Source organism: Camelus ferus, chromosome 16 (assembly GCF_009834535.1).
Source record: "Camelus ferus isolate YT-003-E chromosome 16, BCGSAC_Cfer_1.0, whole genome shotgun sequence".
Lineage (NCBI taxonomy): Eukaryota > Metazoa > Chordata > Mammalia > Artiodactyla > Camelidae > Camelus > Camelus ferus.
The window spans coordinates 32539922-32554122 of record NC_045711.1 but is presented as its reverse complement, the minus strand read 5'-3'; the positions used below and the strand labels follow the sequence as shown (position 1 = coordinate 32554122).

The 14201-nt window shown below is 39.2% G+C and overlaps 1 protein-coding gene across 3 annotated transcripts in view; it reads right to left on the bottom strand.

Annotated features, from left to right (window-relative positions):
* The window catches only part of POLG2 (DNA polymerase gamma 2, accessory subunit), a 68825-nt gene that overhangs the window by 12880 nt on the left and 41744 nt on the right, over window positions 1–14201 (bottom strand). The window contains exon 11 of one of the 3 annotated variants that reach the window (XR_004311680.1): window positions 12560–13623. The exons of the other annotated variants lie outside the window; for them this stretch is intronic. The gene's annotated coding sequence lies outside the window, so the exon portion shown is untranslated. Of the gene's footprint in view, window positions 1–12559; window positions 13624–14201 lie in introns of those variants that run through there. 3 annotated transcript variants of the gene reach the window in all.

Genomic DNA, 14201 nt, shown 5'->3' with positions numbered 1-14201 from the left:
GAAAGGGTCCCCACTCTCAGTGCCAGGCCAGGAGGTTCTCAGCCCTCACCACAGCTGGGTTACCCAGGTATAAACACCAAGAGATTCAAATAACCTGCATGACTGCAAATCAGAGGCCTGCTTTCTTGGGTCCCACAGAATTTACCACATCATATTGTGAGGTGTGTGGCAAAAGACAAATTAAACCCCATGTAGGGCAGCCAGCCTTCTCTGTGGTCTCAGCAGAAAAAAATGAAACCAAACTCTGTGTGTAAATACAGTTTATACTAAGTTGTTTAACAGCTGAAACCTCTCTCTGTAGCCGCTAGGCAGCTTTTTAATCACCTCGGACCCCTCTCTCAAGCCTTGGATCAAATGGAAACAATTTGCTGTTTTTTGCAGCAAAACAAATAAAAACCAAAAAACCAAAATAACCCCCTTCCCTCTCCTCTGCCTTCATCAAATTGATAAAGATTTGATGAAGGTCTTTCCTGCCTCTCTGGGTTTGCCCAGACCAGTTGTTGCCGGGGACTTGGGGAGGGATTAAGGATTGACGGCAAATGGGCAAGAGGGAACTCTGGGGTGATGGGAACGTTCTAAAACCAGATTGTGTTGATGGTTGCACAACTCTACATATTTACGAAATACAGAGTTCTGAATTCTAGCAAATAAAAATAAAGGATGTTCCGTTAAATTTGAATTTCAAATAAGCAAACCAATAACCTTTTTAGTGTAAATATATCCCAAATATTGCATAGGGGCATACTTATACCAAAAAAGTGTTTGCTGTTTATCTGAAATTCAAACTTAACTGGTCATCCTATTAGTTAGGACCACCATATCCTAACTAAAAGTCTTTGAAGTGTACACTTATAATGGGTGAATTTTATGGCAGGTAAATGATACTTAGCTGTCAAACTTAGCACAGTGCCTAGAATAATACTGATGCTTAAAGAAAAGTACACTTTTCCCTTCTGCACACCCTCTCCGTTCCCTCCCCACTCTCATCCCTGGCAAAATACAACTGTAAAACAAAACAAAAGAAAAAACTCACCAGCACAGGAACCCATAGAAGTCATTAGTGTAAGAAATTTAAATAGTCACTATAGCTTTATTTTCCTGGAGCTAGGGGCCTGCAGAGAGGAAGACCTTAGGGTTAGAAACACTGCAGGGTAAACCAGAGAGTTTGAACAGGCCTCTGCTTGGCAGGTGCTCCAAACGCCTAAGTCATGCCCACCTCACCCCCTCGCTAATTGCTGCCCAGCAATTCAGCTCTCATCAGCTGGGTGGGCACTGAATGCTGTGCACAGACTGGGCAGGGGGCTACACAAATAAGTATAACACTTCCCTGTTCTTAAGGAGGCCACCGAGTAAAGAACTGGAAGCCTTTTATGCACCTACCTGTCAACACACACAAAACAGTCACACTAATACCATTAAAAGCAAAGAGACAGAAAAATTCCTCTTATCTCCCTCCTAAAGGAGAGAATTTTTTTACCTCCTCCAGTGAAGGAAAATTAACTTTCCTTTATCTGTGGGGTTTGCCTACAGAATTGCATTTTGCAATCAGTAAGAGCATGTTCCCTTTTCAGAACTGGCATAGTTGCACCCGTCCCCGGTACAGACGAAGCCACCTGTTGGTAGGTCTGGCTCTAAGCAATCCGGGTTCCAAATTCTGACCAACTGTCAAAATTACGATAATTTGTTCTTCAGATTCACCCCACCTGAGATCTGCAAACCGACCCTTCTGAATGAAAAGGACTCATCAACATTCCACTCGGCTCTTTACTCTTCTGTGGTACTACTTCAGAACCAGAGGATTTCACCAAAAATGGCCCCTCAAAGTGGATGCTTCAGTGACAGTTTGCAAAACTATAAAACTAAGAATCCCATTACTTAGCTCACCAACAATATAAACAGAGTGATTTGAGCATTTCAAGCAGGGAAGAGAAGCACTGGTGAGCATCACTGTCAGCCCGGAGGTACACCCAGACCCCCAGCGCCCAACTTGTGAGCTCTGGGGTGAGCGATGGGTAGGTCAGTGAAACAGAATCCAAGTGGCTGTCTTAAGATAAGGCAGCAGCACATACTGAACAAAATGCCAATGGTGTAACTGACGTTTCTTGTAGAGCAACGTGTGATGTATATGCACTGTGGCTCAGTCCCACGAGGCTGGTACAGCTACAATAACTCGCCACAGTGCCGCGGCTGGTCAGAGGGCTGACCCCAAGGCCCTTGCTTTCACCACCCAGTTCAAGTTCCTCCAGGTTTTGGCTGGAATTCTATCAAGCCAGCAAGGCTGTCCCTTTGTCTATTAGCAACTTCGATTAATCAAATACATACACAGATAAATAGAAAATAGAAAAATCTGTAACTATTTGGTAAATGCTATTTTTTTTAAAAAAAATTTAAACAACACACTTTTATTTCTCACAGTTCTGGAGGCTAGGAAGTCCAAGATCAAGGTGCTGGCAGATGTGGTGTCTGGTCAGGGCCCACTTCCTAGTTCACAGATGGCCTACTTTTCACTGCGTCCTCACGTGGGGAAGAAGTGAGAAAGCTCTCTGGAGTTTCTTTTTCTGTTTTGTTTTGTTTTGTTTATTTTCAGACTTTTTAAAAGTGAAGTATAGTTGATTTACCGTGTTATGTTAGTTTCAGGTGTACAGCAAAGTGATTCAGTTGTACGTATACATGTAAGTCTATTCTTTTCCATTATAGGTTATTAGACGATACTGAATATAGTTCTCTGTGCTATATAGTAGGCCCTTGTTGGTTATCTATTTTATTCATAGTAGTGTGTATATGTTAATCCCAATTTTTTAATTTATCTCCTCCCCCCACCCCAGTAAATGTTATTTTGGATAATATCTTCCCAATTACGTGATTTAGGAAAGAGGAATAATGAAGGAGTTGTTGATGGAGAAAAAGGTAGGAATCCCAGCCTGCACAGGAGTATGGGAAATTCCAAAGTAGCAGACAGCATCTTGCACTTCTGGTAACCAGGGTATCAGTGGTGAATTTTTACTGGACTAAGAGAAAATTACTTGCCCCCAAGTGCCCTTTTCACATGCATTTGACAGCATTTTTCATCTAATGACTAAATTCCTTTCATAAGCACCTCATTTCATTTACCCTCACGGGCCTGAAATAACAGGCTATTACTGAAGGGAGCTTTAACTTTTTTTTTCTTTTTTAAGGGACTTAAAAGAAAAGCAAGCAAAAACAGTAATTTTATAGGCAGAAACACTTAATGGGTGTGTCTGTTCCTTCCATAGCCCATTTGAAATTACAGAAATTTTACAATGGCGCCACCTAATGGAATGTTAGGTTAGACACACACACACACACACACACACACACACACACACACACACACACACACACACACACACACACACACACACACACACACACACACACACACACACACACACACACACACACACACACATTTCTTCTACCTTCAAATTTATACCAGTGACTTCTAACACTTCTTTATCAGCTTTGGATATCCCCATTGATTATTTCACTCTTGGTTATTATTTCTAGTAGAAACATAGCATTGATGTAAAAATATTATATAAAATTTATAGCATAAAAATACTTTAAAAAGTTTAAAATAAAACTTCCCCATTCCTTTCTCTAGATATAGTACTCTATGGATATACAAATAAAGGAATGAATGAACAAATACATAAACAAGTGTAGATATGCATATATATCTGTACTATTACGAACAGATAGGATATCTTATATATTTTCTGCAACATGCTTTTCTGAACCTTTTGCTCATCAGGAATATATTTTCCTTTAAATACATAGAGAACTACCTCATTTAAAAAAAATGGCTCTAAAATATCTCATCTTTATGGGATTTCTTTTCAGAGTAATAAAAATCTTCTAAAGTTAGACCATGGTGATGGTTGCATCTCTTTGTGAATATACTAAAAATCACTGAGCTGTATACTTTCAACTTTACAATATGTAAATTATATTGCAATATAGCTGTGTAACAAAAAAACAATGTCAACAACATCCTATAATTTAAGTAACTAAAGACAAGCTATCTACCACAGCTAGGTGTGGCTAGGCATCTTAGTTAATATCCCAGATCTGCCTCTACCAGCTGGAGACTTCGTTCTGTTCTGAACGGTTTTCCCATCTGTGAAACAGAACAACTCACAGGGTTATTATGAGGATGGACTGACCTGGCCCATCTGATGGGCTGACCCCTGGCCAGGAGATACTCAGTAAGTGCTAGATCTTCCCTGTTGGTCCTTGAAAGACTATTGTTGAGAGCACAGCAAACCCAGAGAGGCAGGAAAGACCTTGGGGAATCCACTCACATGGTGTCATTCCTGAGTAGTGACCCCCTACAACTGGGAGGTCACCGGCCCAGACCAGGCAGGGACACCAAAGCTCACTATTCACAGCTGTGAACAGATGGAACAAGTCCCAGGAAGAATCAGGACAAGGAAGGTGAGACTGGCAACTGGCCGGTGAACTGACTGGATCTCCCCAAAAACCTTAGCACCCCTTTCCCTGAGATGGGACAACACTCTGGAGTCCAGGGATGGAGCCCCCTCCTCTGCAGCAGCCCAGCCATCTTGATATGGGAGAACTGGAGAACAAGAGGAAATTATCAGAGTCTCTGCCAGCCCTAGCCCCTACAAGGAATCACAAAGCTGCCTTCTTTTAAGGACACTAGTGTGACTTCATCTTAAGTAATTACATCTGCAAAGACCTTGCTTCCAAGTAAGCTCACATTCTAAGGTTCCGGGGTGGCTATGAATTCTAGGGGGCACTGTTCAACCGAGTACAGAATCTGTGGGAACAAATCAGAAATGAAGTGAATAGTGAATTGCAGCCCAGAACATCTTCTGCTCAAATCAGAACAGCCCAGACTGTCTTTTTACACTGTACAAGCAGCAGTACAAAATAAAGTAAATGATTTCTATTTCTGGAACGAAAAACAATTTGAGTATTATCACAAAAAAACATGAACATCACCCAGAAGTTATGTTGGGAACAAATAGGGCTCAGAAGTTATGATGTGAAAAATTGAAAATACTAAATATATCTCATCAGAATGATAATTTTGTTCTGGCGAAGCTCATTGCTTTAATAAATTCTACAATCCCAGTGAGCAAAATAATGAAAAGAATACCTTAAATCTGTTTCACACAGGTCTGTGAAATAATAAAAATTCTGGAAATTTTACAATCAAAATTGTATCTATAAAGCAAGTGATAATGTTCAGAAACTGCTATCAGAATTTTTTTAACGCAATTTTATGTAGAGTTTTAAATAGTTATTTTTAGACAGGAAATTAATAGAATTTCAAAAAAGAATAAAAAGCATGGGTGTATCATTGTGACCTAAATTAATGGTCCTGCTTACTGTAAAATGTAACTATGGCAATAAGAAAACAAATTTGAAAAATTTATAAACTAAGGCAACAAAATTTCCATCGTTTCCTCCAAAGTGTCAACTATTTCCCTAGCATGTATTTTTTTATAAGAACTCTTTTGTTTTGGTTAAACATAATCACAGTACAATTATAACACCTAAAGGATTAACAGTACACCTTAATATCATCAAAAATCCACTCAGTATTCACATTACCCCTAAGGTCTTTCTAGCTTGGTTGTTCAAATCTGGGCTCAACTAAAATCCGTATGTTGCAGTTGGTTGAGGAACTAATATGTATTTTAAAGTTACTTAAAATGTAAAATTTAAGTCTTCAAAAATAGTTTATTGGAACAAGAAGTGCATACCGTATAGCACAGGGAACTATATTCAATATCTTGTAGTAACCTATGGTGAAAAAGAATATGAAAATGAATAAATGAAAAGAATATGAAATGAATATATATGAATATATATATTCATGTATGACTGAAACGGGCTGTACACCAGAAATTGGCACAACATTGTAAACTGACTATACTTCAATAAAAAATATATACATAAGAAAAAATAGTTTATTGGGTTTTGTTCATCTCTTAGAGGGGAAGGAACATGTGAAATACTATACCCACATTTTACTGTCAGGGTTGAAAAATATGGTTTCAGTGATGTTTCATGAAAACCTTTCTGGATTTTGTACAGAGTAGGAGCACTAGAGCAGGGTAGAGAGGAAATCTGGGCAATCTAAAGTTTCAGCCAAGATTTTCCAAACTGTTTCTAGACCCTTTAGTCTGGTGGTGGGCGAGTGCTATTGGGCAGGCCCAGCTCTCCTCCTCCAGACTGTGTTGAGTGGCTCATCCTCCCTGGAGGTCAGCTTGCTTGTCCAGAGACACCTGGGTGGTTCTGTGCACCACCCCCAGGCCCATGACCAATGACTCAACACTGAGGGTGGGGTGTAAAAATCCAGCTCCCTTGCCAGAAGATGGATCAGACCCCATGATACAACTCACATCCCAAATCTCCCCATGGGAGCAGGCAGTAGGTCAAATTCAGCTGGACCCTTATCTTTGTGTGGTTTCTTCCCCTGTCCTGTCCTACTCACCAGCCCCCTTCCCTTCTTCAATCACTCCCTCAATAAATCACCTACTCAAGAGTCCCACCTCAGGCTCTGTTGCTTAGGAACCTGTCATCAGACAGATAGTGTCAAACCCTCCATAGTCATCTCTGGGTGATGTAATTAAACACATGAATCACGCCAATCACTTAAAGTGTTTTCCTGATAAACTTTCAATCTACCATATTTCATCAAATAAAGATTAAGTAATGTACCTCAAGACTTGGGAATCGAGATAATGAAAACTGGAAGGCTGTCTTAGGGAGAACTTATGGTGCTGCAGCCACACAGCTTGGAAACCGCAAAGTCTTTATTCATGTTCATTTTAATGGAAATGGTAAAATCTTTGGAAAATGAAACATCTGGAGGAGATTTATCCTTAATTAGTGATATTCTAATAGAAATTTTAAGTTTAATTTATTTATTTATAATTTAGAATTGAAGTATAATTGACTTACAATATTATGTTAGTTTCTTGGGTACAACATAGTGATTCTACATTTGTATACATTACAAATTATCACCAGGTTAAGGCTAGTTGCCATGTCACCATACAAAGTTATTATAATATTAGTGACTGTATTCTCTACACTGTGCATTATATCATGTGACTTATTTATTTTATAACTGGAAGTTTATACCTCTTAATTCTGCCTCACCTATTTCACTCACCTCCCCACCTACTCCCCTCTGGCAATCACCAATTTGTTCTCTGTATCTATGAGTCTGCTTCTGTTTTGTTATGTTCGTTTATTTGTTTTGTTTTTTAGATACCACATATCTGTGAAATGATACAGTTTTTGTCTTTCTCTGTATGACTTTTCCACTTAACATAATACCCTCTACGTCCATCCATGTTGTCGCAAATGGCAAGATATCATTCTTTGTTATGGCTGAGTAATATTCCATTGGGTATATATACCACATCTTCTTTATCCATTCATCTATCAATGGACACTTAGATTGCTTCCATAGCTTGGCTGTTGTAAATAATGCTGCAATGACTATATACAATAGTCATGACGTGGAAACAACCTAAATGTCCATTGACAGATGACTGGATAAAGAAGCTGTGGTATATTTATACAATGGAATACTGAACAGCCATAAAAAGAATAAAATAATGCCATTTGCAGCAATATGGATGGACCTGGAGATCATCATTTTAAGTGAAATAAGCCAGAAAGAGAAAGAAAAATACCATCTGATATGTGGAATCTAAAAAAAAAAAAAGACACAAATGAACTTGTTTACAAAACAGAAACAGACTCACACATAGTAAACAAATATGGTTACTTGGGGGAAAGAGAGTGGGAAGGAATAAATTGGGAGACAGAGATTTGCAAATACTAACTACTATATATAAAATAGATAAAAAACTATATATAAAATAGATTCTTCTGTATAGTGCAGGGAACTATATTCAATATCTTATAGTAATCTATAATAAAAAAGAATATGAAAACAAATATATGTATGTATATGTATGACTGAAATACTATGCTGTACACCAGAAATTGACACACTGTAAACTGACTATACTTTAATAAAAAAAAATAATGTTGTAATGAACATAGAGGTACATATATCTTTTCAAATTAGTGTTTCGTTTTCTTCAGAAAAACACCTAGAATTGGAATTTCTGTATTATATGATAGTTTTAATTTTTTGAGGAACCTCCATACTGTTTTCCTTAGTGGCTGCACCAATTTACATTCCCACCAACAGTGCACAAGGGTTCCGTTTTCTCCACATTCTTGTCAACACTTGCTAGTTGTTATCATTTTGATGGTATGATAGCCATTCTGACTGGTGTGAGGTGATATCTCATTGTGGTTTTGATTTTAAATTTCCCTGATGATTAGTAATGTTGAGCATCTTTTCATGGGATATTTTAATACATTTAGATTTATCAGACTAATTTGATAAATGAAACATAAGGGGAAGATTCTATAAAAATGAAGAAATATGGCATGACTTCTTGTAATAAATCAAAATAAAGTATCAATTCCAAAAGAAAAATATATTTTAAATAATTTTAAAATTTATTATATAAAAATGCATTTGTAGTTTGAGGGCAAAGTAAAAATAATTAAGTTAAGGATTTCTGGTCAAGATGGCGGAGTAGTAGGACCCCGAGTTTGCCTCTCTTTGCAACTACAAAACCACAACTGACTGGTAAACAATCATCAAAAAAAAAAAAAAAAAAGAACTGAAACCTAGCAAAAAAGATCTTCAATTGGAAACATTAAGAGGGAACCACAGCGGGATGGTAGGAGGGGCGTGCTTGAGGCCCCATATCCCCGAGGTGGGCAACCCACAAGCTGAAGAATAAGTCAGAGGCCCTCCCACAGGAGTGAGAGGTCTAACCCCCGTGTCAGGCCCCCTAGCCCGGGGCTTCAGCACTGGGAGGAGGAGGAGACCCCAGACATCTGGTTTTGAAGGCCAGTGGGGCTTAACTCCAGGAACCCCACAGGACTGGGGGAAACAGAGACTTCATTCTCTTGGGAAGCATACACAGAATCTCGCATGTGCCAGGCCCAAGGGCAGAGGCAGTGATTTCATAGGAACCTGGGCCAGGCCTGCCTGCTGGTTTTGGGGAATCTCCTGGGGAGGTAGGGGATGGTGGCAGCTCACCCAGGGGACATAAAAGCTGGTGGTAGACATTATGGGAGTGTTCATCTACGTGAGCTTTCCTGGAGGCTGACATCTGGATAGGATCATTAGCACCAATATCCAGCCCCACCCAACAGCCTGAAGGCTTAAGGGCTAAGAAGCCTCAGGCCAAACAACAGACTGGGTGGGAACACAGCCCCACCCATCAGCAGACTTCCTGAGCCACAGATGCCTCTAGACATGGCCCTACCCACCAGAGGTCCAGGACCAAGCTTCATCCAGCAGTGGGCAGGCACCAACTCCTCCTCCTGCCAGGAAACCTGCTTAAGCCTCTAGTCCAGCCTCATCTACCAGGGGGCAGATATCTGAAATAAGAAAACAACAATCCCAAAACCTGTGGAAGCAATCCACAAATACAGGCCAGACTCTACACTGGGACCAGCTGGACCCTGACCCTTGGGTGACAAGAGAGGAGTGTACTGCTGGGATGCATAGGACATCTCCCACAGAGGCCACTTCTCCAAGGTCGAGAAATGTAACTAACCTACCTAAAAATACAAATAGAAAGATGGACAATATGAGGTGGCAGACGAGTATCTTCCAGGCCAAGGCACAAGATAAAATCCCAGAAGAAGAAATAAGTGATGAGGACATAGGCAATTTATCCAAGAAAGAGTTTAATGATGGTGAAGATGTTCAGAGAACTCAAGAGGAGTATAGATGCATAGAGTGAAGTTTTTAGAAAAGAGTTGGAAAATATAAAGAATACTCAAACAGAGTTGAAGAATAAAATCACAGAAATGAGTAATGCACTAGAAGGAACCAAGAATAGACTAAATGAGGCAGAAGAACAGATCAATGAGCTAGAAGACCGATTAGTGGAAATTACTACTGCAGAACAGAAAAAAGAAAAAAGAATGAAAAGAAATGAGGATAGTTTAAGAGAACTCTGGGACAACATGAGGTGCACTAGTATTCACATTATAGGGGGTCCCAGAAAGAGAAGAGACAGAGAAAGGACCTGAGAAAATTTTTGAAGAGATAATAACGGAAAACTTATCCAACTTGGGAAAGGAAACAGTCACCCAAATCCTGGAAGCACAGAGAGTTCCACACAGGATCAACCCAAAGAGGAACACACCAAGGCACATAGTAATCAAATTGACAAAAATTAAGGTTAAGGAGAAAATATTAAAATTAGCAAGAGAAAAGCAACAAATAACATACAAGGGAACTCCTATAAGGTTATCAGCTGATTTTTCAGCAGAAACTCTATAGGCCAGAAGGGAGTGGCATGACATATTTAAAGTGATGAAAGGGAAAAACGTACAACCAAGAATACTGTATCCAGCAAGGCTTCTGGTCAGATTTGATGGAGAAATCAAAAGTTTCACAGATACACAAAAGCTAAAAGAATACAGCACTACCAAACCAGCTTTACAACAAATGTTAAAGGAACTTCTCTAGTCACCAAACCATAAGAAAAGAAAACAAAAAGAAGAAAGAGAAAAAAAGACCTACAAAAGATTGTTTTGGCAATTTGAGGTCTTTTATGGTTCCACATACATTTTGGAATTGTTTGTCCTAGTTCTGTGAAAAATGTCATGAGTATTTTGACAGGGGTTGCATTGGATCTGTAGATTGCTTTGGGTAGTACGGCCATTTTGATAATGTTGATCCCTCCAGTCCAAGAGCACAAGATATCTTTCCATATCTTTGTGTCATCTTCAATTTCCTTCATCAGCGTTTTACATTTTTCAGAGAATAGGTAACCTCCTCGGTTAAGTTTATTTCTAGGTATTTAGTTGTTTTCGATGTAATGGAAATGCTTATGCCAGTTATAAAATTCTGGGTTTTGAAGTGAAAAAATAAGTGAATGAAGGGCCACAAATGGCAAAATATCCTTCTTTTTTATGGGTGAGTTATTTTCCATTACACATATGTGCTATATCTTCTTTATCCATTCATCTGTTGATGTGCACTTAGGAAACTTCCATATCTTGGCAATTATAAATAATATTGCTTTTAATAGCAGGCTTTATGTATCTTTTTGAATTAATGTTTTTGTTTTTCTCAAATATATGCCCAGGAGTGGAGTTGCTGGGCCATGTGGTGGTTCTACTTTTGGGTTTTTGAGAAACCTCCATATTGTTTTCCATAGTGGCTGCACCAATTTGCATTCCTACCAACAGTGTACAAGGGTTCCTGTTTCTCCACATCCTTGCCATCACTTGTTGTTTGTGTTCTTTTTGATGATGGCCATTCTGACAGGCTGTGAGATGATCTCATTGTGATTCTGATTTGCATTTCCCTGATATTAGTGATGCTGAGCAACTTTTCATGTTCCTGTTGGCCATCTGCATTTCCTCTTTTGGAAAAATGTCTATTCAGGTGTTCTGCCAACACTTTAAATGGGTTGGCTGGTTGGTTGTTTGCTTTTTAATTGAAGTGCAGTTGATTTAAAATGTTATATTAGTTCCTGGTGTACAGCATAGATGGACTTGGAGGGCATTATGCTAAGTGAAATAAGTCAGACAGAGAAAGACAGCTACTGTAAGATATCACTTATATGTGGAATCTAAAAAAATACAACAAACTAGTAAATGTGACAGAAAAGAAACAGACTCACAGATGTAGAGAAGGAACTAGTGCTTACCAGTGGGGAGAGGGAAGAGGGAGGGGCAAGATGGAGGTGGATTAAAAGGTACAAACTATCAGGTATAAAATAAGCTACAAGGATATATTGCACAAAATGGGGAATATAGCTAATATTTTATAATAACTATAAATGGAGTATAACCTTTAAAAATTGTGAATTACTATATTATATACCTGTAACATATAATATTGTACATCAACTATAGTTCAATTTAAAAAATAAGATATTGCAAAATAAATGCATTAATTAATTAATTAATTAAATTCATTTACTAAAGTCATTTAAATTTGTAGAATCCTGACACTTTACCAGATGGTAGGTGTCAAGTTCTGAGGAAGGATAAATGAAATTAAGCCAATGGATTAAATGATTTTTTGTGATTTAGAAATACAAGATAATAGAACGACTGGATATAGAAAAATTTCAAACAGCATTATAAGGGATGGAACATTTAAAATGTTTATCACTGTTATTGGTTTGTTCATCAGGGGTTGAGGATTTAACACCAGGAACAGTATCATTGACATGAAGAGAAATCGTCAGTTTATTGGGACTACGCATCATCCAGTGGCCACCAGTTTCAAGGAATTTATTGGAACAGCTCAGACAGCGAGCCCTGTCTCAAAAGACAACACCAACCATTTCTAAACATCAACACAATTTTGGAAATGATGAGAATAGGTTTATCAATGACTTGCTCAAAAATTTATATCACTCACCAGAAACTGACACATTGTAACTGACTATACTTCAATTAAAAAAAATGTGTATCACTTGTTGAGTAGTTTTATAATATAGCTTAGTTTATTTAGAGATAAAGCAGGGGTGGTGGAATATATTTTTAAATATTTGATCCATGCATTGAGTTATATATTCATATTACTTTACTGGTTGTTAAATATTTTTAATAATACCTGTGCACACCTCATAGAGGTTTTGTAAGGATTAAATGAGATTATCAGTGTAAAGAAAAGATCTTAGACAACAGAAATCTCAACTTTATTGTTTGACTATATTTATTGTCATCAAGCTTATCAATATGGTGAATCACTGTGGACCACGACTATGCGGATTTGCCATGATTTGGGACCTAAGGAATGTGCCAGGTCCATGGATGAACTTTTTCCCTTTCCATTTGAGACATCATTTCTGATGTACTGTGTAGCCTTTGACAAATTATGTTCCTTTTCCAGGGCCTCGCTAAAGTACTCTTAGCAATGTTTACTAACAGCTCTAAGGAGCTCTTCCTCTGGTTTCTTTTGCTGTTTTTGTGTCTAAGCAGCAGTCTACAAGCTTCCTGCCCCAGCTGAAAGTACCACACACAGAAATGCCCCTGACACGTCAGCTTTTTGGAAGGGCCCTCTGTTCTCTCAGGCATGATTGTTCTCAGGAACCCAGCTCCACCCTCCACTCAGGCCAGGGTTGATGAGATGCTGGTGGAAAGTTTCAAAAATGAAACCTCCAATTTCCTTTAGCAGAAATTCTGGCATTGAGGGTCATCCCACCTCAATTAAACTTGTGGGGTTCTTTCCCTCCCTCTTCTCTGATGAAAGAAATGTATACCAATATCACAGTATGAAATCACCGTCAATCGCTAAGTACCACCTATGTTAGAAGAGTCAGTGCCTGAGAAGTAACTTCTACCGTTAGAAGGGAAAAAAGGCCTTTTACAAACTGAAGGCTAAATAAGATGATTTGCTTCCAGACAGTGGTGGCCAGACAAGGAGGAAGTAGGGGTGACGGCAGCAGGCCCTGGATCTGGTCAGACTCCCAGTGATGGCCAGGTGTCGGGTTGGGAATGAGGACCACCACAGGCTGGGACCTGGAAAGCCTGAGCAAGGAGCACCTGGAGTAAGTTAATATTGAGGTTGGATGATGTTCTGGAAGAACGGGTACTTGGGCAGGGACCTGTCTTCCTCACAGAAAGGACACCTATCCACAGGAATGCAAGAGACCAACAGGGCCAACCCTGGGTGGCAACAAGAATCAATAACCCAAGTGGCCCAGCCTGGTCACAGCTCTTGTCACTTCGGACCCCTTACCACTTCCTACTCTCCACTTCAGGCTGGGGGAAGCAAAACGTGTGGCTTTGCTTTGGCATACGTTTTGCAGAGTCATGAGTCAGAATCACAAGTCACTTCGGGTTGTAATTTAGAGACTCTGAGACCACTGGGTCCCTTGTTAAAATTCAGAGTCCCAGGTTTCATCCCCAGTAAGCCTGGGGCGGGGCCTAGGAACCAGCATTCAACACAATCTGGCATTTCTGCCGCCATGTTTCTATGTGTCTCTCTGGACAGTCAATGCTGCTTCTCAAAACTAAACCAAACTTTCATTCAATTCATTCTGACACGGGACGAATCCAGAGAGAGACGATCAGGTGGGTTTACATAAAGACAATACTTTTTAATTTTCCCACTGCAACTT